Here is a 25,362-nt window from a genome sequence, read left to right as displayed (position 1 = left end):
GAGATTTCATGATCTCTTACTCATCCCTGGGTGAATTCAGAGAGGAATGTGTCATATGAGAAGTTTCTAGAAGATTCTATGGGTTTCCACTTAGCAAACTGTCTCTTCCATTTCTCTACTCTCGCCCATCGCACCCTAGAGAAGGCATTTTTAGTATGCATCGCACCCCCATGTGTAATAGGTGAGATGCATCGCACCTTAACCAAGGAGCAGTCTGTATGGATCAGTTTTGACCAATTCTGAGTAGTTTTTCAGGTGGAACTTTTTGGAAATGATGTAATTAGTTGAACTTGATCCTTTAGGGTATGAAAAACACTTTTATTGGTTTCTTGTTTTATCTACATATGTGATTGGGGTTGAAGTGCCAAAATATGTCTATAACAAGGAGACAGATTGTTAGGAAACAGAGGTTGTAAAGTGATCATGGAGCATCACAGCACGCGCAGATCATCCAAAAAAACAGAAACATCATGGAGCAGCACAAAGCAACACAGCCAAATCAACCCAAATGATGATGTAGCATCTCTGGCACAAGATAGCTCCCTATTAGCACTGCAAAATACCAGAATGAGGTTATTCTACTGTCAGAAGAAGAAACCTTTGAGCCATGCTTTCCTATTCTGGGCATCAAACTGGTAAAATGACAGAGAGGATAGATTAAGACACTCTGAGCCTTTGAGAGCTCAGGAGCATTGTAACAGGCCTATAAAAGGCTGAAAACTAAATTTAATAAGGGTTCAACTTCTAGAGATTGTTGCTACTCTGTTCCTTCAAGCTTCTCATCTTCACTCCAGCAATATAAGCTTCTTTTGTTGTTACATGTCCAATTCCCATTTTCTCTATTGTTCTATGCTTGCACTTGAACAAGTTGTTCATGTTTCTGTTGTGTCTAATGCCAGATAATTGCATCTTTTCTTTGCATAGATAAATTAGATTTATAAGTTTTTTTTACTGCCTATAGCTAGGAATTCATATATGTTTGTATATGCATCTGCCGGTATAGTCAATATTCTCCATCTATCCATTAAATCTACAAACTATTGAGCATTAGTGGTCTAAAGCCTTGTATTGTTGAGGGTGTTCATGCATGTCTTGAGTGAGAATAGAGCTGAAATGGTTATCTGAATTGATCCAAATCATCATTCATTCCAATAGTTCAGAGAACAATATTGAAGATTATATGTTACCAGGCATCTCCGATCTACAACCTAGGAGAGTTTCCTGGAGTGATAACATAATTGGCACCTTTTCCAGGGAGAGGAGACTAAAGCTCAGCATCCCTGGGAGACGACACAAATCTAGCTTTGATGATAGACAAAGTCTGGGAACCTTTTTGGTTGTAATCATATATCTAGCAACTCTACTGGAGGCCGAACCTATTGGTGACTCAACTTCATAGTTCTGGCTCAATTTGTGAGGCATACTCGGAGAAATCCTTAGAAGCTACAAGTTGACCCAGTACTTGACCCTGAAAAAATCATCAAAGAAAGAAAGGTATTGCAGAAAGGAGCATCAGGTTCAGGTAAACCTAAACAATCTTCCATATCTCTGCAAGAAAATCCTACAATAGAATAAATAAATGTTGAGAGTATAGCATCTAATACTAGCAACGAAGAAAAACTCTCAGAGATTCATAAAGCTCCTTATTATTTAGGTTCTCCTTTTGTTGTAAGCCCAAAGGGAACCTCACCTCCTATCCATCAAACTCCTTTAGTCTTGTCAGTCACTCCTCAGCCCTCTATCATTCAAACTGCCAGTACTCTTATAGCCACGACAACTATGGCAGGACCACAAGAATACACCAAAAGGGAAAGAATCATAGCTGGTAAGTATGGACCTCTAATACTACCCACTCCTTTGAATTCCATGCCTACTGGAGAATATCAGAAATATAGGCCTAAGTTCACTGGGACTGAAGGTGTTACAGCTGAAGCACATCTCGAGTCATTCTATAGCTATGCTGATAACCTTGACATTAGTGAAGATGATGTGTTGATGAGAGTTTGTCCAAAGCCTAGATGGAGAGGCTAGAAAATGGTTCAAAGAACTAACCCCAAGATATATAGTAGATGTTGAGGCTTTAGATAATGCATTCCTAAAGCATTGGCATGACAAGAAGGATCTCCTCTACTACCACACCGAGTTTAGAAACTTAAAGAGGGAAAATGGTGAGTTGATGTCTGAATTTACAAAGAGGTTTAACTACATGTACAACAAGATACCAGCTGAAGTAAAACCCACTATTGCCTCTGCTAAACTCACCTATGCCAGTGCCTTTGATTCTAACTTTTGTTTACTTTTGAGGGAGAGGCGATGTGCAACTTTGGCTGATATGCAAGATACAACCTTGGAAGTAGAATCAAACATCATGGTTGTTGAGAAGCTCAAGGTAAATGTTGATAGAAGAAGACAGAGGGGTGAGTCTTCATCATCTTCAGATCCCAAGATAGATAAAATGACCAAAATGATAGAGTCATTAGCCTCTGAAATCTCCAAATTAAAGTTTGAGCAGCACCCTGGGAAAGGAAGAGTTCCTAATACCTTTTCTCCTAGAAATCCAAATCTAAACCCATATAGGAGAGCTAATGAAGAGTTGCAGATTTTGCAAAGAAGCAAAGATCCAATGAAGACCAAAGGGTGAAGACCCCTTTCCAGAATGTAGTCATGGAAGAAGAGTAGTTTGAAGAAGATGATGAGATCCATTGTCTAGAAGACAAAGGCAATGCCTCCTTTTTGACCTCAAATTCCTATGAATAGTCATTATTGAATGACCAAATTAACCAAGAATGGGGTGGCGAAGCTGTTCTGCAAACTGAATATCAGCATAGATATAATCTGAGGTCGAAGATGAATAATTACAAGGAAACTCCTATTCAAAGAGTTGTTGTCCTTGTAGTACAACAAGCTAATAAGCAGAAGCAACTGACAGTTGATCACATCATCCTCAAAGCTCCAACTCACGAGGTAAGAGGCCTTGACAAGTCTCGTTCTCCTTTCAATTTTCAATCAAAATTCATAAACTAGGAATACCTATGCCCCTGATTGAAATAGTGAAGAATGATTCCTTCAAAAGATCCATCCTTAAGGCCCTTGAGCCTAAATCCATCCAAGCCTCCACTGACTATGCAAATCTGCAAGATGACAAACCAGTTGTTATTCTCAGCCCAATGATTGAAAATTGTGAAGACATCTCCCCATAATTCTATGTCTCTCCGAATATTCATTATAAAATCCTTCACTACTGCCTTCTAGACATTAGAGCCAACCATAATCTAATGCCCAAGGCTGTCATGGATGAGTTGGGTCTTGACATTACCAAGCCTTATCATGACTTGTTTTCTTTTGACTCTAGAAAAGCGAAATGTCTGGGATTTATCAAGGACCTAACCATCACTTTGTCTCAGCTTCCCATGAAAATCATAATGATGGATATTATGGTAGAAGATGTACCCCCCAAGTTCGGCATGTTACTTTCTAGAGGTTGGATCAAGAGATTAGGTGGATCATTACAAAATGATCTGTCCTATGCTACTATCCCAGCTTTTGGAGGTGACAACAGGAGATTATACAGAGAATCTCAGTTAGCTTATATCATCAGCGATGAAAGGAATCCCACTAATCATCCCATCTATGTTGTCGACACTGATTTTGGAGCCTGTATTCTTCATATTCAAGAAACCCATTTGGCCTCCACGTAGCTTAAAAAACCAGTTTGCCAGATCATTAAGGAAGAAGGCCCACAGATGTGGGACATGTTCTTTGATGGGGCTTGCTCTAAGGAAGCTGCAGGGGCAGGTGTAGTCCTTGTTTCCCTCACACAAGAATACATTCATTTATCTTTCAAATTAACCTTTCAGGTCACAAATAACATAGCAGAGTATGAAGCTTTGATTTTGGGCTTAAGCGCTGCTAAAGAAATGGGCTTCAAAGGCTTGAAAGTGTTTGGAGATACAGACCTCATCATTCAGCAGGTTAATAAAACTTTCCAAGCAAAGAATCCAAGGCTGAAAGCATATAGAGATGAATTATGGAGGCTCAAGGATTCTTTTAATAATTTCAGCATTTCTTACATTCCGAGAATGAAGAACTAGCTTGTCGACTCCCTTGTTGTGTCTGCTAGCACATTTATTCCTCCTTTGCCTCCTAAATTGACGTATGAAGTTCAGGTGAAATATAGACCATCTCTGTCTGACAATGTCAAATACTGGAAAGTTTTTGAAGATGATGATGAAATTAACAGACTTTTACAAGTCGTTGAGGAATTTTTTGAAACGCACATCGACCAAGAAAATGAAACCATGGAAGAACACAGCCAGTCCAAGCTAAAAAATGAGATCAGTCGAGGAAGCATTGTCTAGCTACCTAGTAACCATATACCAAAGGGATTGGTGCCTCTAGAGAATGTGTTTGATCATAACAATATGCCTTATAAGCATCCCAAAACAGAAAATGAGTCTGTTGTTCATAAACGCAATATAGGGATCTCAGCCCATCTGAAATACATAAATATGTTCACTCATTTGTCTTCTGCCCAGAATTATGAGTATTGCACCCTCATGAAGCAATTCGCTGATATTTTTTCCTGGGAGTAGAACAATCTTAAAACCTATGACCCAGAAATCATTCGTCATAAGATCCCATTGGAAAAGAACACCATCCCTTTTAAGGAGAAATTTAGACCTATCATCCATCTCTTATTTCTTTTGATTGAGAAAGAAATCAAGAAGTTGTTGGATGCCAAAATCATAGTTCCCCTAAGGTATTCAAAGTGGATAGCTAACCTTGTGGTAGTAAGAAAGAAAAATGGAGAAATCAAGCTTTATGTTGACTTCAGAAATCTGAACAAGTGCTCTAAAAAAGATAACTACCCCCTATTTAAGATGGAACACTGGCTGCAAAGAGTTTTAGGGGCTAGAGTTATTTCTTTCTTAGATGGATTTTTAGGTTACAATCAGGTTGTTGTACATCCAGAAGATCAGGAAAAGATCGCCTTCACTACTCCTTGGGGCACTTTCATGTACTCTAAGATGCCTTTCGAACTGATGAATGCTGGGGCTACTTTTCAGAGGGCCATGGACATAGCCTTTGTAGGAGAGAAGGAAAATTTTGTCCTTATTTATCTTGATGACATAACAGTCTTCTCCAGTGGTCACAAATACCATTTGCAACATTGGAAGAAGGTCTTCCTAAAGTGCAGACAGTTTGGAATTTCGGTGAACCCAAAGAAGTCACAGTTTTCTCTAGAAGAAGGAAAACTTCTGGGACATATTGTTTCTGCTGACGGTGTGAAGATTGATCCAGTAAGGGTTCAAGAAATTCATACATTGTCCATCCCAATGTCAAAAAAGGAAATTCGATCCTTCCTGGGTAAGATTAACTTTGTAGGGAGATTCATTCCAAAATTTGCAAAGGTAGTAAAGCACATCACTTCCATGCTAAAGAAAGGATCGGAAATAAAATGGATAGATGCTTCAAGAAGCTCTTTTGAAGCCATCAAGAAAGCTATCATGGAAGCTTCCACTCTAATCAGCCCAGATTACACTAAGGAGTTTTGTATCTTCTCTTTTGCCTCTTATGATACACTTGCAACAGTTCTGTTGCAGAAAAATGATGAAGGCATATAGCACCCCGTGGCCTTTTTCAGCAAAACTCTAAGGGATGTTGAACTAAGGTATGAACTTATTGAAAAACAAGCTTATGCTCTCATAAAATCTTTAAAGGCATTCAGATTTATATTCTGCATTCCAAGTTAGTTGCATATGTACCTTCAGCCTTAGGAAAAGATATCTTAGCTCAGCTAGATATTGATGGAAAGAGAGCTAAATGGATTGCAAAATTCATAGAGTTTAACATAGAGGTGAATCCCACTAAGCATGTCAAGGGCCAGGGCTTGGCTAAACTTATGGCTGAAGAAAATTGCAGCTTGTTAGACATAAATTTCATGGGTCTAAATTCATATGATGAGCAGATAGAGGGAGCAACAGAAGAGAAAAATCCGAATTAGTCTCTGGCTGAAAATATAACCACCTGCGAATGATATTCTAGCATAGTTAATTTTTTGCAGAAGCTAGAAATCCCTCCAAGGCTTAGTTCAAGTCAAGCCCGAGCCATTAAACTCAGGTCAGCCAAATTTTGCATTAATAAAAATCTTCTTTATTGGAAAGACCCATCAGGAATCCTCTTGAGATGTATAGATAAAGAACAATATGTGGAAGTCATACACCAGTTCCATTCTAGCATCTGTGCAGGGCATCATTATTGGAAAGCCATAACCCACAAAATCCTGAGGGTTGGGTATTATTGGCCTACTATGTTCTCTGATGTGTTTTCTTTTGTGAAATCTTGTGACAAGTGTCAATGGTTTGCAAGAAGACAACAACTAAAACCTCTGCCCTTGAAGCCAGTACATGTCAATGGTCCCTTCCAGCAGTGGGGCTTGGACTTTATAGGTGGGATCAACCCACATTTTAGTGGCCAACACAAATGGATCTCGGTAGCCACTGGTTATTTCACCAAGTGGATTGAGGATATACCCACTAAGAATTCCAATCATCAAGTTGTCATAAAGTTCTTAAATGAGAATATTTTCACTAGATTTGGTTGCCCAACCAAACTAGTCACTGATAATGTAGCATATTTCAAGGCAAAAGAATTGGTGGACATGACTGAATCCATGGGGATTCAAGTGGTGCACTCTACCTCATATTATCCTCAAGGCAATGTATTGGTAGAATCATCTAACAAGAGTCTGATAAGGGTAATCAAAAAACTGTTAAAGGACAACAAAAGAAGCTGGGATTCCAAGTTGAAGTTTGCACTATGGCTGACAGAGTTACCATCAAAAATTCCATAGGAAATTCTCCATTTAAGCTGGTCTATGGCGCTGATGTTGTTTTCCCTATCCAGTTGATTCTCCTTGTGGCCAAATTTTTGCAGGAAGAAAAAGATGAAGAGAATGGCATGGTAAGAAAAATGAATAACCTGGTTGAACTACATCAAATCATAGAGCAGTTGGTTCAGAAGTCGAAAGCTCATCAGAAGAAAAGAAAAGAAACCTTTGACAGGAAGGCAAAAGTGGAAAATTTCCAAGTTGGTGACTGGGTTTTCAAATGGGATGCATTTAAGGAAAGTAAAGGTAATCATGATAAGTTTGACTCCTTATGGATAGGTTTGTTATTCATCACTCAAATTCAGCAAAACAATACATTTATTCTGCACAGTCTGGAAGGAGGAGATACTTTTGGTAGCCCAGTAAATGGGTGGTTCTTGAAACTTTATTTCATTTAAGGCTTTAAATCCTTGGTATTGTAAATATGTTTTTTTTCCAATTTTTATTTTCATTTCAAAATAGACTCCATGCCCAATGGAACACTAGGAGGAAGATTTGATTTTGATTTTACAATAAAGGCATTGTTCTGTAGATCCTGAAACCTCACAGGGAGTCTTTCAATGCCAGAAGGAGCCAGTGTTAGCCTTGGAAGAATTTGGCCCAAAAATGGACCCAAAACACTACCAAAGTGTTCGAAATTTGCTTAAGGATCATTCAAAGATCAGAACTAGTGTAGGAGGCAAGTCCTTAAAAGGGAGCAAAAACACTATCGGGATGCTAAAACACTCAAGAAACCATGAAAAAACCAAGTAGCGGAGGCTTAAACTGAGCAATGCACAGCAACCGTTAGATCTGGCCGATCAACAACCCAAATCTAAGTAGCAAATCACAAATTGGCGAGCAGAGAGGATGACTTAACACTAGATGCAAGACACCCCTGATCAACGATCTCCGATGATCAGATCGACAGGTCACAATCAACGGGGACATACACCATGTTATATAGAGACCTTTGGCTTAGGCAATATGCGATTGTGACATCATCACATCACAAACAATGTGAAGGAGTGGGGCCTTTATACAGGCATATGTGTGATGCGATGATGTGAACCTGACGAAGTGTTGAATAATATTATATAATATTTCAGGTCCGCGGAAAGCCAATTTTCAATGCATTTGTCACGTATTTTGTTATTTAACGAAATACAAAGGGAATCTTGGATTTGCGATATGTGATAAGACTCGAACCCAAAAGGGTCTGGGAAGTGAAATATATAATATTTGAGATCTGCAGGAAAGCTATTTTTAATGTATTTTCAATGGTTTTAAGCATATTTCCAAATACAAAGGGAAGCAGGGGACAAGGCCACTTGCGATAGGCGACAGTGACCCAAAGGGTGGACCCAATAGAAAAATAAGCCAATTTAAGGACTTTTGAAGTTCAGAAGAACAGAGATTGGTGGGATTTACAATGTTGTAGCGTTTTTTGTATAAAAATAGAAAACAATCATTGGAAACATTTAAAGTGATTATAAATGCCTGAAGACACATTCCACCACATAACAAAGGTTGGGAGATAGATTGTCGGGAAACAGAGGTCGGAAATTGATCATGGAGCATCACAGTACACGCAACTCATCCAAACAAACAGAAACATCATGGAGAAGCACAATGCAACACACCCCAATCAACCCAAACGATGATGTAGCATTTCTGGCATGAGAGAGATCCCCGCCAGCGCTGCAAAATACCAGAATGAGGTTATTCTGCTGTCAGAAGAAGAAACCTTTGAGCCATGATTGCCTAGTTAGGGCATCCAACTGTTAAAATGAAATAGAGGATAGATTAAGACACTCTGGGCCTTTGAGAGCTCAGGAGCATTGTAACATGCCTATAAAAGGCTGAAAACTAAATGTAACAAGGGTTCAACTTCTGGAGATTGTTGCTACTCTGTTCCTTCAAGCTTCTCATCTTCACTCCAGCAATATAATCTTATTTCGTTGTTACACGTTCAATTCCAATTTTCTTTGCTATTCTATGCTTGCACTTGAACAAGTTGTTCATGTTTCTTCTGTGTCTAATGCCAAATAACTGTCATCTTATCTTTTCATTGATAAATTAGATTTGCAAGTTTATTTTACTGCCTGTAGCTAGGCAGTCATATATGTTTGTATATGAATCTGCCAGTATAGTCAATATTCTCCATCTATCCATTAAATCTACAAACTATTGGGCCTTAGTGGTCTAAAGCCCTATATTGTTGAGGGTTTTCATGCATGTCTTGAGTGATAATAGAGCTTAAATGGTTATCTGGCTTGATCCAAATCATCATTCATTCCGATAGTTCAAAGAACAATATTGAAGATTATATGTTTCCAGTCATCTCTGATCTACAACCTTGGAGAGTTTCCTGGAGTGATAACAGGGCCCATCAACAATGCCTATCAATGCCAAGTGGTACTGAAATTCCTTCATGTAATGAAGTACAATAGACAGTGATCGTTGGAGACCAATTTCATATTGATCAAGCAATCAAACTTCTAGATGATTTCAACAAGACACAAGAGCCTAATTTGTTCAAGGTGGTGGAAGCAACACTTGCAGACTATCATGACATGAAAAAAGTTAGAGTGGAATGTACACGATGCAACAAATGATTTTGTTTAGTTCCGACAAGTGGTAATATTGTCAGTTCTCTAAATGAACACATGAAATCAAAGAAGCACACTACCAATGATAAGTCCCAACAAAGTTTGACTAGGTCCTTGGTCCCATTATCACCATAAGTATTACATAGGGGTTCTACAAGTGTAGATCCTTCTACTTCAGGTATGTTAATAATTAACAACTTAGAATAAACTTGAATATGAATTTGTATATTATTATATTTATCTTACTTCAAATTTATTTGTTTTTTGTCATCTTATTACAGCTCAATTATCTCCCTTGTTACTACAATGTTGGGGGTATTGGTATCCTTATATTGATAGAAATGGGGAGAGATTGGAAACAAAGGTCCTAATGGATGATCAAAGGGGTGGAAAATTATGGGCCATAGAGAAGCATACCAAGATCATGTTATGTTATGAGGGTATTGAATGTCGTATTGATGGTACATATAGGCATATTCATTGCCAGAGGGCTTCTAAAATATGGATCCCATTTGATTCATTAACATACAACTTTTGTAAGTTGGTTCCAGAATGTGATGAATTCAGGATGTGATTATATCATGAATCAATGTGCACTAATAAAATAAGTGAAAGAGATACAAGAAAAGGTAGAAGACTCAACTATTTGACTCACAATGAATTGAAGAATGCTGTAAGGGTTAAAAATGCTAACCATAGATCAACAGTGTGATCTCTTTGGTGGGAGAGGACAAAAGTTGCTACACTCTCTATTAGAGTGAGATCCCTAAAGGAAAAGTTGTTTGAATCGACAGAAAGGAAGGATGTCTTTAGGCTTTCCAAGGATGTGTGTGAGGCACATAAGAAAGGAAAATTACAAGGTAAAGATGCAGTTTGGGAATTTTTCAAGGATATTTTTCATAACTTGATGCATGCAAAAGCAGGGAGAAGGTATAATACATCCACAAAATCCCTTTATAAGATGATCAAGTTATGGGGAGGCCCTAGATTACATAGCTTTATTAGCTTGAATCTAGATGTTCCTTCAATATCTACGAGTTTAAGGAAAGTTAGAAAGTCATTAGCATATAACCCAGGGGAGAACGAGCATATTTTTGAGGCAGTCGGAAAAATTTATGCTTCTTATAAAGGCAAGCATGGTATAGATGGCCCAATTCCTGTATTGCTCACTAAAGATGAAACAGTTGTGAAAAAATATGTTAGGTGGGTAGAAAAAAGTGATACACTGGTGGGGTTTTGTGGTACAAAATAAGAACATCAATGCCAATCATATTTCTTGGTGAGAGTTGGTGATGGAGTTGTAGGCTATGAGATTATAACAGATTCTTTTAATAACAATGTTATTGGCCATTATGCACATGTTATTATTGTAAACCCTTTACATGAAAGGCTTCATCGTTTGGTTGTGGTTGTTCATCCAACATGCAGTAGGTTCAATGCAAATTTTGCTTATCAAAAATGGGAAAAGGTAGAATCTATGTGGAAGAAACATGTGGAAAATAATTCAAGACCTATTTTTGGTCATTCCTTAGATGGGGTTAGCAGAAGAAGACAACTTATGTTGAAGGATTATTCTTCAACATCATGTCTTCAATATCAAATTCCTTGGGAAGGGTGGAGGCTAACCAGGTTGTACAATGGTTGCAATGTAATAGGATTGCATGACCAAGATCACATCCACAACGGCAAAAAGCTAGTGAATCCTTTATTTAGAGGTCAATGAGACTTGGTTTTAGGAAAGATTACATAAGTTTTGGTCATGTCAGAATGGTTTGTCACACTTTTAAAGTGGATGATCACAAGCTTAAGGGTGAAGATATAGAGAGGATGGATCAAAAAAATTGGGGATCCACACAATGCATTGCTTCAAGGCATGTTCAGAGGTGTTTGAAAGAGTTGAGAAGTACACCAAGTGGAAAGTTAGAGAGGACACTAGCTATAGAGACTTATCTAATGATTGTTTCTTACTACATTGACATCTTTATGTCTCATAGTTTGAGCCTTTGGGAAAGGGTGCAAAATGCTTCATGAGTTCATCATTTCTTCACATTATGGTTATGTTGGGTACAGAAGCAATCTCATACTAATGGAAACATAAATTTCATCAATAGAGAAGCATATCAAGATGTGAAAATTTCCTGCCATTTTTGCAGTTTTGTTGATGAGATTGTTTCGAGATCATTACTCTAACTTTCCATGTGTTTTGCACTTGACTAGGTCAGATGTATGTGAGAACTTATTTAGTAAAATTGGTGGGATGGTTGGAGTGGAGAGGGCCTATGATTTCACTGACTCGCTTCATGTTGTTGGAACCCTTAATAGAGTTGTTGAAGAATAATCAAATCCCCAAGGGCTTCATTTTAATAAATCTCATAAGAAGCAAGAAATCCTTTTGAATAGATTGCACAAAGGAATAATACAAAACATTGATATATTGCCAAAATATGATTCAATATCCATAGACGCTAAAATTTTAGAAGCCCTTAAGATTGGATTGAAGGATGCACAAGACATTTTATCAACTCTTAGAATGAAACCAAAAAAATACACTCAACCTTCTTGGTGGGTTAAACCATGGACAGAGAATCAAAATTATCCAACATTCCAAATTGTGGATGAAGTAGTTGATGCTTCTCCACCGAGTTGCTCCTACTCTATACTCCAATCTTGATCATCATTGGTACACAATGAAAGTGAATTGCAAATAATGGAAAGTGAGTGGAGATATGAGTTGGATGAAATTTTAGATTCCATTGATGAAAATGGAAGCAAAACGATAAAGCCAGTGGTGGATCTTGATGGTAAGGATATGTTTAAAGCATGTTTAGTTAGCCAGTTGAATGGAAATCTGACATTATCGAAAGATAGGTTGATAAAAGTGAGAAATGGGGTCTACTTTAGGCGAGATGGGAAGGCTCCACAAAAGGGTGTTTCAATTGGCTTTGGAATTAGATCAGATTGTGGGGTGTTGCTTGAAAGCAACTCAATTCCCCCCACTAAACATACTGCAAGAAAAGGTGTTCCTTGAAGTACAAAACAAGGTGTTTCTTGTCGAACGTCGTACATTGGAAGGGTTCAAAGAATAAGGAAGAAGGATGGTAAAGGGTGTTTGATTATCATAATGACATTGACCTTTTGGATAGATTAGAAGGCATTTGCCCATAGGGTTTTGGATTGATGGTGACTGGGTGCACTGTTAAGGCACTCCTTGCAATAGGTCACTGGTTCAAATCTCCTGTGGGTGCTTACATACCAAAAAGAAAAATTGTCATATAATCTGATCCACATGGGACACAACTTATAGGATAGCCACACTCTTCAGGATTACAATATAACTTCAGGCTCAACAATCATCATCAATCTCCATCTGCGGGGTGGATGTTTGGGGACCAGCTCAAAGAATATAGGATCCTTCAAAGATGTAGGTAAAGGAAAAGTGCAAACTAAACCAGCATCAATGCCTAAACTTCCGAGGCCCTACATTGTAGAACAAAAAACTGAGAATCTTGCTCTCACCATTGCAATGCGTGAGGTAAATGCTTTGTACTCAGATCTTTATTCCCACTCAGTTATCTATAGATTTAATGGATTTTGGCCCAAATCTGATGTTCCACATCACTGGATTCATAATACATGGACACCAAACTGCGAAATGTACTTATGACCCAAGGGTTTTTTTTATAGTAAGATTTAATACAAAACAGGAAAAGGAATATATCCTCAACAAGAGGCCATGGTTTTGGGGAAGCTCAGGGCTCTTCATGACCCCTTGGTTTCCAAATTTCGATGCCAACATAGTGGTGGTATCAAAGATTCCAGTCTGGGTTAGGTTGCACAACCTTCCATTACACTTTTGGCACCACAAGGTATTAATTGCCATAGGGAACACCTTGGGAAAATTTCTAAAGACGGATGGAGACAGACTTGCTAAGGGAATATTTACTTTCACTAGAATTTGTGTTGATGTAGATCTCAGCCAGGGACTACCAGAAAGTATAACACTGAGTTTCAACAATACACAATGGATACAACCCTTGGACTACGAAAATACGACATTCCTATGCTGAGGCTATCTGCAAACAGGTCACCTACACAAAGCTTGTCCATAGGCAAGAAACACCCCCAAATGGAACAAGAAGCAATAGAGGAAGCCTAAAGGATGGCAACGTACGGAGCCATTGGATGAAGAAGAAGACACATCAGAGACTATATAATATAAAGCAGAAATGGATGAACAGAAATACCAGAACAACACACTAAAGAAAGAGGAAGCCCCTAGTAATCGTATGCAGCAACAAGCTTCCCAGCCAATAGGAAAGGAAATATCTATCAACAAGAGAACTCATGGATCAAAAGGATTTGATTCAGACAAGGACTCTCCCACAATTACAACCAAAAATCAGCTATCCATTATAACTGCTACCCCCAACACTAGAGGATGGCGAAAGGTGGAGAAAAAGAAAGGGAGAAAAGAATAGCATTATTATTTTTATTTTTATATTTCATTATTTTTGGTTTCTGTGAAAAAAAGAATAGATCATCTGCATATGCTCTTGAGCATCTATAAAATGTAATTTTGTCATATGAATAAAAATTATGACTTTTTCCACGGGAAAAAAAAAGATTAGAAGGCATCGAGCTTCAATTATGTTAGTATAGTAGAATAAAGGGGAAATGCATGTATAAGTATGATTTGACAGATCATGCTTTTGTACAGCTTGAATCTGTTATAGCAATCGCAAACTTATCATACAAAGCTAGGAATGATACATACAAATTAGAAGAATGTGATTACAAAGTTTTTTAGATTTTGTGAAAATTTTGAACAAGGTAGATTTTCAAAACATTCTACTTTCTCTTTCCTTATGTATTTCCATATATTGGATCATTTATAAATAATTATTGGTTGTATTTTTGTTGATTTGTTCGTATGAATCTGATGTTAATTTTGTACTTTTTTATTTTAGGTCTAGTGAATAGTTAAAATGGTGAATGTTCAGGATAACTCAACCTTCTTTTGCTACCTGCGTTTTGGTGTAAGTTTCTTTCACTAGTCATTCATCCTTTTGTAGTTGTGTTTCACTCAAATGTTAATTTGGTCCCTCTAAAGTTGGTTCATTTAATCATGAAAAACAAGAAGAGGTGGTTCCTTTTTCATGAATATGTTTTGTGGATAAGTATGTGGCTCTTCTCACTAATGTTAACATTTTCCTTGAATTGTTAGAATATTGGTTCACTTGCTAGAAAGGATATCAAGGATCTGATGGCACGAGCTTCAATCATGATGTTTTCTGCTCACTCAAGTCAACAAATTTACACCAGAGCAACGTCTAGCACATGAAGTGAATTTTATTTTGAATGTTTATGTGGTAGTTGGCTTTCCTATTTTAAAAATTAGACATATAAATCACAGTCTGTAGTTCAAATGTGCCATCTGCGTCTTTTTGGAAGTATTTATGTTTTGGCCATATGCATGGGGTTTACAATAGTTAAATTTCATTTGGTTATTATTGTCAATTGAGTCCTCAATCATATTTGGGCATTTCCTTTCAATGCTTTCACTAAATGACAATAACATTAATTACTATATGTAAAGGCTTTTGGACATGTGATGGTAGTTTGTTTTTAAATTTTTTTCAACTTTATTGAGATATATGCTTCTGGTAGATTGTTTGGGTGATGGCACTTTGGTTTCATATTTTTTCCTACATTGATATACATGTGTTTGATGGGCCTTACAATGTGTTCGTATGATTCAAGGGATATTTAAGGTGAATGGTATTTGATTTTTTGCAACTTTTGGATTGACAAGAATTTGATAGGGTGAATGGTATGCAAATTTTAATTAATTTTATTTTTCCAAAGAAAGAATGCATACGTTTCTATTTCATGGTTTGGAAAAGGAAAATACATAGGAAAGTGCTTATAGCATGAAATATCACCTCCAAAAAGAAAAATAAGGCCACTTGGTGGCCACTTTTCACAAACTTTCATACATAATATACCTATGATCTCTCCTGGGAACATAACTAGAAGAAAAAAATATGCGTTGTTGAGCAAGGCAGGTTGCAAATGGGTGGTGATGTAGAGCTAGTTCCCAATTTTCTGTTGCTTATTGGTCTCTCCATTATCCTAGAATCTCCAAGATGGCTGCTAAGATTTTAGAATTCTTGAATTTATGTTTAAGGTCAGGATCACGCTCATTTATGGCTTCCTTATCTATTTTGGAGGGGTTTGATTGTTCAATAGTTACTGAATTCTTTGTGTTTGTATTTTCAGAAAACCAAAATTGGAATCAGAAATAGGGTGGCGAAGCCCCAGGCCCATGGCTAGCAAAGGTATTTTACAATGTTCTATTGTCCAAACCCCATACCAAAACCTAATATCAATAAATATGTAGTACATCTTTATTAGTGTTTATATGAATACCAATGGCTCTATATGACTAGTGTAAAACAAAGATCGATTTGATAGAGGTTATATGCATGCTTTGTGATGTAGTGGTGATGCGGGCTAAAATGAGGCCTAGAAGGGTTTTATCAAACATTGGGAACGTAGGGTGCCATGCTTCAAAACCCAATAAGGGTGATGAGATCAAGCTAGAGTAAGCAGGATTTTTCATTCCTAGAACATATGTATTTTTTTTTTTAATTTCAAAACCCCTATGTAGTACTCATGTTTTATTAGCACATAATGGAAACTTCAGTTTTATAAAGAAGTTTTGATTGTGAGCTTAGCCTCTCTGGTCAAGCATTTTTCTCTAGCCATATGCTTATTCAGGAATTTTAAACCCCCTTTTGGTGGGGGCTGATGAAGAAAAATGTGTATGTGACGCTTTGAGTGTGTAATTCTATGTCCACAAGAAATCTAGGAAGCAGAATCAGCGTGTTGATAAGAAAATTCCAAGGTAGATTCAACTTCCCAATATGATGCTCTGGTCTTTTGCAGATGTTTTTGGGCTTTTTACCAATTAGAGTTAACAATTAGAATTGGGTGTGTAGGAGGTTTGGTCTCGATGTCAAGAATACGAATTCTACAACAAAGTCATCATCCATGGTATGTACATCATCCATGGCTGTATAAATTGTGTGTGATTAAACAACTGCCTGATTTCTTTATCATATATCAATCCCCAGATGTTAGTATGCAACATGAGGTGAATGATATGAGTTCACTACTACTGGGCTTTATACGTTGGCCTCTATTTCAAATCGGTAACTGCGTGTGGATATATTGAGGTCAATAATAAGGCTCTTTTCTTGCCTGTTTAGTTGGGATGGTTTACATGTATTTATTTTACTTCCGTTGGTTTTGTTTTACTTGCCCAACATTGATGAAGCAGATAATGAAAATCAACTTGCTATAGTTGAATATGTTCAAGACATTTACCATTTCTATTGGTATACAAAAGTACACCCCTTTTGTTATGGGAGTCTTGCAAACTATTTTTGTTCTATTCAAAATAACAAGATCTTGTCTTGGAAGAATACACTTCATTTAAACAATTTAATCAGACCTCATAAGATGGCTATGTCCAAATTAACAACATCTCCATCTTATCAAACCTTTTAATCTTAGAGCCCTTCATCTTGACCCCTCAAGAAAAATCTCCCTCTTACTTTGATAAATGAGAGGGTTATCATATGTAGGAAAAATGACTTCAATAGCTGAATCATAGCTCTCTCATACTCAAATTGTATTCATAGGTCTGTCTTCAACCTACTCTTAATCCAAAGATAGTAGATCCTTGCTATGTTTAATTTCCTGAGCTTCTTGTATGGTCTTCAAGGAAGCTCTAGACCAAAGAGGAATTTTCTGAAGATTCGACAAGGTTCTTCTTTAATTAGGAGAAGACATCTTTCTTGAGATGATTTCAATAAAGGCCATTCTTTTCCTAGCCGATCTTCAAGAATAAAAGCTTCAAAAGATGCATTTGACTGGTTTACAGCTTGATTTTGAACAATCCTATAACGCAAGCATCAACATATAAGGCCTACAACATATCACCACTGCTACTAGACTTGTAGAGATATCATACAAAATGGTGGGCTAAAAATAGAGCATAAATGATGTTGTGTTGCATGTACAAGGATGTCATTCATAGAGAGTGCCACTAATATTGTATCTTTATTACACATGATACTATCCTTGATAGCTATAGATCTTCATACTTCTAGGATGACCCCATCATTACTCAATATACCAATATGGTCCTATTGACATGGCGAATTTTCGCTATAACAACAAGGGGAACTAACCCGATCACAGACCCCAATTAGATTTACTTTCATTTGGAGTGGCTAGTTCCAACGGGTTTTAAAGGACGCCGTGAACTATTATAGGTGTTGAGGGATCACTTCCTGGAGGAAGACTTCAATTAAATCAACAAAAGAAACAACTAACCTATATGCATCAAATCTTATCTACACCACTGTTAACTACTCTAATCTAGTTCTAACTATCATAATCTATCCTGCAGGAGCATAACAATAGAGAGGTTAAACATCATAGGTAAATTCCAAATCCAAATGAATCAATTAATGGTTCACATAAGAACAAGGTTGCATCAAATCTAAATTGCAATCCAATCACTCATACAGGAATACACATTCCTTTCTATACAAATAAAGCTTGCAACTGATGTCTAACACAGTTTCAAATCAGGGACTGCCTACGAATTAACTATGATGAAGATTACATTCAAACAACAAAGGCTAATCATAAGCTCTATTGTTATCAATAAGCACAAAAACAAAACACATTTGTTTTTATTCCAGCAACAACACCCTGTTTCAAAACATATAAAATCAAAGAACCTTAAATTTGAAACAAAAGGCTCCTCATTCAATCAAATAGTCTTCTTTATTCATAATAAATCAAGGTTGTTCTTTCTAAACAAAATGCCCTCCTCTCCTATCCGGAGGTAATACTTATGCAGCAGGCTATGACCCTCGGTCTTCCATACTTTTCACCTCCCCTCTTTTCAGTACACAGATCAAAATATAGAGATGAGAATGGTTAGTGAAACTGCTGACGCGTCAAGGACACATTTAGTGGACTATTCTACTTCCTGGGGGAATGAAATGGATGTCGAAGGAACAAAGAATGACTGTGTAGAGTGGTTATTATTCCCTAACATTTCCCAAAGGAAACTGAAGATGCTACGCTCATCATCCCACATCTGGCATGCTTTGAGGTGTATCTAGAGGAACTGACATCTTGATGGATCAACGCTACCACGAGTGCTTCAATTTTGTCTCTCATCTCTTGATCCTCACCTGCAGAGATATTTAATCATTAGTTATGGATAGAAAATAAAAAATATATAACAGAAATGCTTAAAAACACAAACCTTGCCTTCAGCCACCATTTCTATCAATCTCACAATGCAGAGAAATCATGATTATTAAGCCATTGAACATGTTATAACCTCTATTCTCGTTGCCCATAATATTCATTATTATTCAAGAATCCATTGAAAATGCTTCAATAGGCAGACCATTCACTTTACCTGATTTTCCTTTAAAAATTGGGACCACAACATTTTATCGAATACAGAGGAAAACACGAGAAAACTTGCGGTCGAGTTGTAAGGTCGGACTTGAAAAATTATGGACACGGGCATATAATTATTGCTCGGTATTCCATATCGCTCCTTTGCATATTTCATAACCCCTGGGCTCCGTCAATTGCGATAAGCGATTGGGGAAAGTGGATACGAAATATATATATATATATATATATACTACCGACAGGTTCGCCGTATCGCATCGCAATGTTTCAAAAGCAGGTGAATGAGCCTTGGGTTTCATTGGAGCCTGATTGCAAAATCCGATGGGGCTCTAGACGCGAAATATATACATGCTACACTTAATAGCCTCGTCCGGTCCACAATGTATGACTTCCCTTTGAAAAACCTGAACCCTAGTGTATTATCGAAAAACATGGGAAAACACAGAAAACCCATGGAGAAGCATAGGGCCAGACTTGAAAAATTATGCACCTAAATTGATAGCTATCAGTGGGTTTGGTATATCATGGTATGCCTTATATATAAGCCCCAGACCCTGCTGATTGTGATATGCGATGGGGAAGCGGACCCGATAACATATATATTTTACTTTATAGTCCTGTCGGATCCGCTATATCACATCGGCCTTATTTATAGGCTTTGAATTCTTCTGATTGCGATATGCGAAGGGCTTCAGACTTGAAATATATGTATTCTGGTTAATAAAGTCGTTAGGCCCAGAAGACAGGTGCACCTTATATGTATATAGCCTTGGAATCCCACCGATTGCGATATGCGATGGGGCTCCAGACCCAAAATATATATAATGTGGTTAATAATGTCGTTGGGTCTGGTGCCTTATGGTATGCGTTGAGTTGATTGCGATAGGCAGAAAAATGGTGATTTATGCATGTTTGTGAAGCATTTCCATTATAAAGAGTTATAATGGAAATAAGGTGCGATAGAAGGTTTTTGAGGGTCGAAAAGGTCCTAATGGAGGGTATGAATGAGGGGCTAGAAAGGGTTAGATATGAACCATGCGGCATATATTTGAAGAGGGGGGCTTAAGCATTAGACATTGAATATTTGACTTGGCAATGATTTAAAGTCTCTGGGATAAAACAAATCATTCGGTGAGGTGAAAGATCAAATTTTTTAGGGGACCCATTCAAAATTGCTATAAAGGCAGGTTTTAATAGGGTGGTGGTTGTGGCCACAACAAATGGTGAACCACTGGGCAAACCAATTATCTTTGATTCCAAATAAACCTTGGATCAATAGAACATTAGGGTGTTAAGATAAACTTGAAATGCAAACTTTACAAAGGGACAGGCATGGGTTCCACTTCAACATTAATTGCTTGAGGTGGGATAAAGACAAATAGCTTCTACTTACTGATAGGATTTTGACACGCATTCTCCAATGGTAATATTATGGAATTTATTGACCTTCCTTTACCTGTTCCCTAATTTCAAAAATCCTTTTAGGGCCATCACTAATCTATCAATACCTGTTTAGGTGTGTACCTCAGCTCTTTATTGCTCGTCAAACTTGATGTAGATATGTTTATTTGCACTTTATATGAGAATTTCAGTGCCATGTTTTCATATGATTGAATGGGGCGCACTCATGGATCATGCTATATTTTTAAACCACTTAAGCAAGGTTGGGCTTGATGTGTCAACCGATACTCTGAGCCCAGCAACAGTCCTTACTCTAACCGGCTTCCCAAACAACCTATCCTTACAGATTGGCACAAGGACTTGACATTTTCTTTTCTTTTAAATAAGTCCTTCCAGTTTCAGGCACAAGGACTAGAGCACAATTGGATTTGCCACATGGTATATGACAATGAGTTTAGCCCATGAAAGGAGATTTACTTGTAGATGATAGGTATTGGAGAATTTAGTGTGGTGGATGGGACCAATGGAGAATAACTACAAACCTTGCAGGCAAGCATAGGCTAGGTCTGAGTGGGATTTATTTAAAATGCAGCGTTCCTCCATGCCAGTCCAGCTGTAGTTACACATTATTTTTTTATAAAGATTCCCCTACATGCTCTAGGTATCCAAGTTATCAACAGATCTCTCCTAGTTCCCAACATATGCTAATGAGTGGCTTTGATTTGAATTCCACCTCTAATTTTCCAGTTCTCATGGGCTCATTGAAAATTTGTTTGATTTGCAAGGTAATGATGGATTTAGGATCAGCAGACTCATCAGCAAGTTAATGAAGCAGACAAAATCTAAAGGTGGCAACTGGGGGAAATCTGAAAAAGGTAAAAACGAGACTGGTGGGCCGAAATCAATTGACTGAGAAAGGACTGAAATTCAAAACAAAAGGAAAATGAACTATGTGGAAACAACAAGAAAGTAAGGGATGAAACTATAACTAAACTAATAGTAAAATAAAATGAATCCTAACCTACTCGGGAGGTAACCACCATGTGGTGGCTACTGGAAGTATCTCTTGAGATGTTGGCCATTAACAGGGAGTTTTTCAGTGTCTCCCTATAAAGTTTTCAATATGTAAGTCCCCTAACCAACTTTCTCCTCAATTTGGAATGGGCCCAGCCATAAGTGTTGGAGTTTCGCGTGATTACCCTTTGGGGTGACCCTATCAGCCCAGAGGGCATTTGTTAGGGCGTTGTGCCAATTCCTCTAGTTTTTGAAAACAGATGTGCGAATGAGGTTTTTATTTGCGGACTCTGCAACTCCATTTCCCTATGGGTAACATCTTGATCCATATCTTATGCGAAATGATTTATCGATAGTGAATTTGGTCAACTTTAGTGATGAAAAATAAGATGTGTTATCAAACATGAGAGTGTTAGGGATGCCAAACATGTTGACAATAAATTTCTCAATGAAATATATTACCTCGTCTTTACTCTCATTCATAAACTTGTCATGCTCTTTTTCATCAATGAGTGTGTTTTTGAATGTCTTCTCACAATGCAAGAGCTCAAGGATCTACTCATCACCTTCGAATGCCTGCCAATTTTAGATGTTATCAGGTACGAATGGTCTGAAAATCAATTCAACATAACATTTATTCTTCTTTAATCTAAAATCAGGTAGTAGTTTTGCAGCCATACCAGCCATCAGATCGCCATCTTGGTTTTTCCCTCGAGGTATGTATGTGATATTAAAAGAATAAAAATTGTCAATTAAGCTCCATACCTCATGTTGGTACATTACCAGGTGTGGCGAATGGCAGTATATCCTCTTCCTTACCTGGTATACAATTATCTGTGAGTCACCAAAAGCTTTAAGAATTTTTACCTTCATATCGAGGGCTTTTTTCAAGCCTTGCAGCAAGCCTTCGTATTCTATTGTGTTTTTGGTGCACGTGAACTCCAACCAGCTGGCCATTAGATGTTGGTTCCCTTGTGCGTCAATGAGAATTCTCCCAGCACCTGCACCTTCAAGGCAGTTAAAGCCATCAAAATAGAGTGTCCAAAATATAGAGTCTAATGTTACATCAATTGAATTGCTTCCTACAAAACTAGATCTATCATCTACTATATTACAAGGTGGTTCATCAGTTAGTTTACAGGGGAGAGCTTCCAACTGTGTGTCTATTGCAGTTTCTTCAATTGTTTCTGCATGGAATTCTCCAAAACAGGTTTCTGTGGCACAAACATTGAAATTATAATTCCCAAGGATAGAGTTGGTAAACATTACAGGTTCATTGGGATTGTTTAGCTCTGTCACTACATACTTCATGTATCTTTCTCGATCAACTCTCAGCATATCACCTTTTCCCTTCTGAGGCAGCAAGAGATGGGACCAATCAGTTGAGAAGTATCCATTCAGTTTTGTTGACCAGTCCTTACTAAGCAGCATTCCATAAGCCTCGGGTATGTCAACTACAACTATATCAATGACTTATGTGTACTGTGGTTTAGTAGTCATCCGAATCAATACATCTTTCAATTACCCAATTACTTTCACATTTGTCCTGTCTAATTACATGATTCAAGTTTCAGTTTTCTCGGGTATCGCATGAAGTCTTTTAGCAATAGCATAAGGCATCACAGTGGACAAGGTGCTTGAGTCTACCAAGAAATTGTGTACATTCATGTTGAAGATTTCAGATGTGAAAAGGAAAGGGGGAGTCATGGATTTTGATTTCCTTCATATCATGGCTGCATTGACATATTGGGGGTTTTGATTCATTTTTGATAGGGTGGCTTCCATGGCTACTAGCTTTTGGGCAGTACTTGGGAGTACCAATAGGTCTGGAGACCGACTTTTGGGTTTGGCTACTCAGAATGGTGGGAGGTTTGCAATTTCGTTCATTCATAGCTTTTAAGAGCAAATCTCTCTGCTATGTTAACTTTAACAAATCAAAATACATGATATTAGCTTGAGATTTCTCAAGATCATCCACAATATTGTAATCAATGTTATAAATAGGATAGGGCAGAGTAAACATATCGGTCTTTCCATTCTTAGGTGGGACTTTACCATTGTGAGTCGCCTTCATTGCATTTGGAGATGCATTTTCTTTTTGAGGATAGCTCATGACTGGTGTACTCTTGGAATCACCACTAGGTTTATTCCTCTCAACAAGAACCTTGGGAGTGGATACCTTCAAAGGGCGAACATCTTTCTTTGTCTGATCTACAGGTTTCATCACGTGCACAAGTGGCCCTTTACTTTCTGTATGGATTTCATTAGTGTGGATTTATACCATACCATCTCCTTGTTTTTCATCATTCTCATTTATGTAGAAATCCCACAGTACATTGATTTGAGATTCTTCATCCAAGGGCTCTTCTACTTGGTATTCTTCCTCATTTTCTTGTTCTGGCTCTAGCTCCCCTATAGGTTCTTCTTGGTTAAGGAGTGATCTGATAAGAGCCAGCTCTTCTATATTTAAATTCCCTTCATTGGGTGGAGCAGGAAACGCAAGTGGACCATGACCACCTTCTGTCTTTTTGTGGTAGAATGGTTTAAAAGGTTTTCTGTTGTTATAATCTCCTCCATTCCCACTTGTACTCTCTCCAGAATTCCTTTTCATATCGATGACTATGTTTGTCAATTTCTTAATGATCCGATGCAAACCTTCCACATCTGTGGTGTCCCTTTCTTTGCCCTCAGCCACTTTTTTATCACTCCCATTATTCTTCTTGGATGACTGAGAGGCTTTCTTTTCTCCAGTTGTATGATGACATGCTGTGAGACTGATCATTTCATTCTTGACTTTTACTGCTTCATCAATAGCACCCTGTAAGGTTTGTGTGTTACTCCTCTTGACCCAAATCGTAGTAGGGATAGGGAGAGAAGTGATGTAGAATTCCATGAGCACCTACTCAGTAGGTCTAGCGTTAGCCAGGTTTTCGTTGAAAGTTGAACCAGATGTTAAAATCCTTGACCTTCTCTTTGGTTTCCATTTTCAAACAGGATAGTTCTAAAACTAAGGTCACTCGTGTTTTTTCATCACCATACTTGTTTAAGAAGGCTTGTTGAAAGGTAGCCCATGAGGTGATCGATCCTATTCTCAAGCTAAAGTACCATGTGGAGGCTGCACCAATCAAAGTAAAAGGGAATAGGCGACACACTATATCTTCATCCGCTACCCCCAACATGTGCACGACCATGAAGAAAGAGTGAATATGGTTATCAGCGGTGTCTCCCCGCTTAGCGTCGAATTTAGGTAGTACTCTTTCTACATTCTTGGGTAAGGGATGTTGTTGCCTAGGTATCGCTATGGTGTCCTGAGCGAGCCAGGGAGGAAGTGCTCCTAGATGAGGTGGGAGTTGGTTCCCACCCAGTTGAAACTAGTTCCCACCTAGGAGAGTAACGTTAGCCATATCGTGGATAGGGATGTTCTAGTTGAAGGTTTCTTCAAGGCTTTCTTTATTAAGACTTCCCAAATCAGGCCAGGGATTACCTTCAGAGAGTGGATCTTCAAGAATTTCTTCCCAAGGAGTGTCGATACTTTGCAAGGATTCAAGCATAATATATTCAAGAGATGGGGCTACATATGTCTCTTTATTTATGGAAAATATCCTTGGCTTTCTTTTAGTTTTCAGAGGTAAAGAGTGAAAGATGGGGAGTTGAAATAGGGAACGAGCGTAAGCCGAGTAAGTATTCTGACTAGTTATTCCTGAGTGACAGGATACTCCCATAGTGTCTCTTCTTTGAAATGAGGCATTTTTGAATGGGAGGAAGGGTCTTTTTAACCTTCGCGACCCATGCATTAATCTTTTCGAGTCCATGCACGATATTTATAGATGAAATCATTAAAAGTTGTGGACGGCGGTTCAGGCCCTCCTTCTAGTGCCAATTTGTTGACATGATGAACTTTCGTTATACCAACAAGGGGAACTAACCCGATCACATACCCCAATTAGATCTATT

This window comes from Pinus tabuliformis, chromosome J, assembly GCF_031772625.1.
Source record: "Pinus tabuliformis cultivar Carrire ecotype Pingquan chromosome J, CPIR1, whole genome shotgun sequence".
NCBI classification, from domain to species: domain Eukaryota; kingdom Viridiplantae; phylum Streptophyta; class Pinopsida; order Pinales; family Pinaceae; genus Pinus; species Pinus tabuliformis.
Note: the sequence above shows the minus strand (reverse complement) of the source record.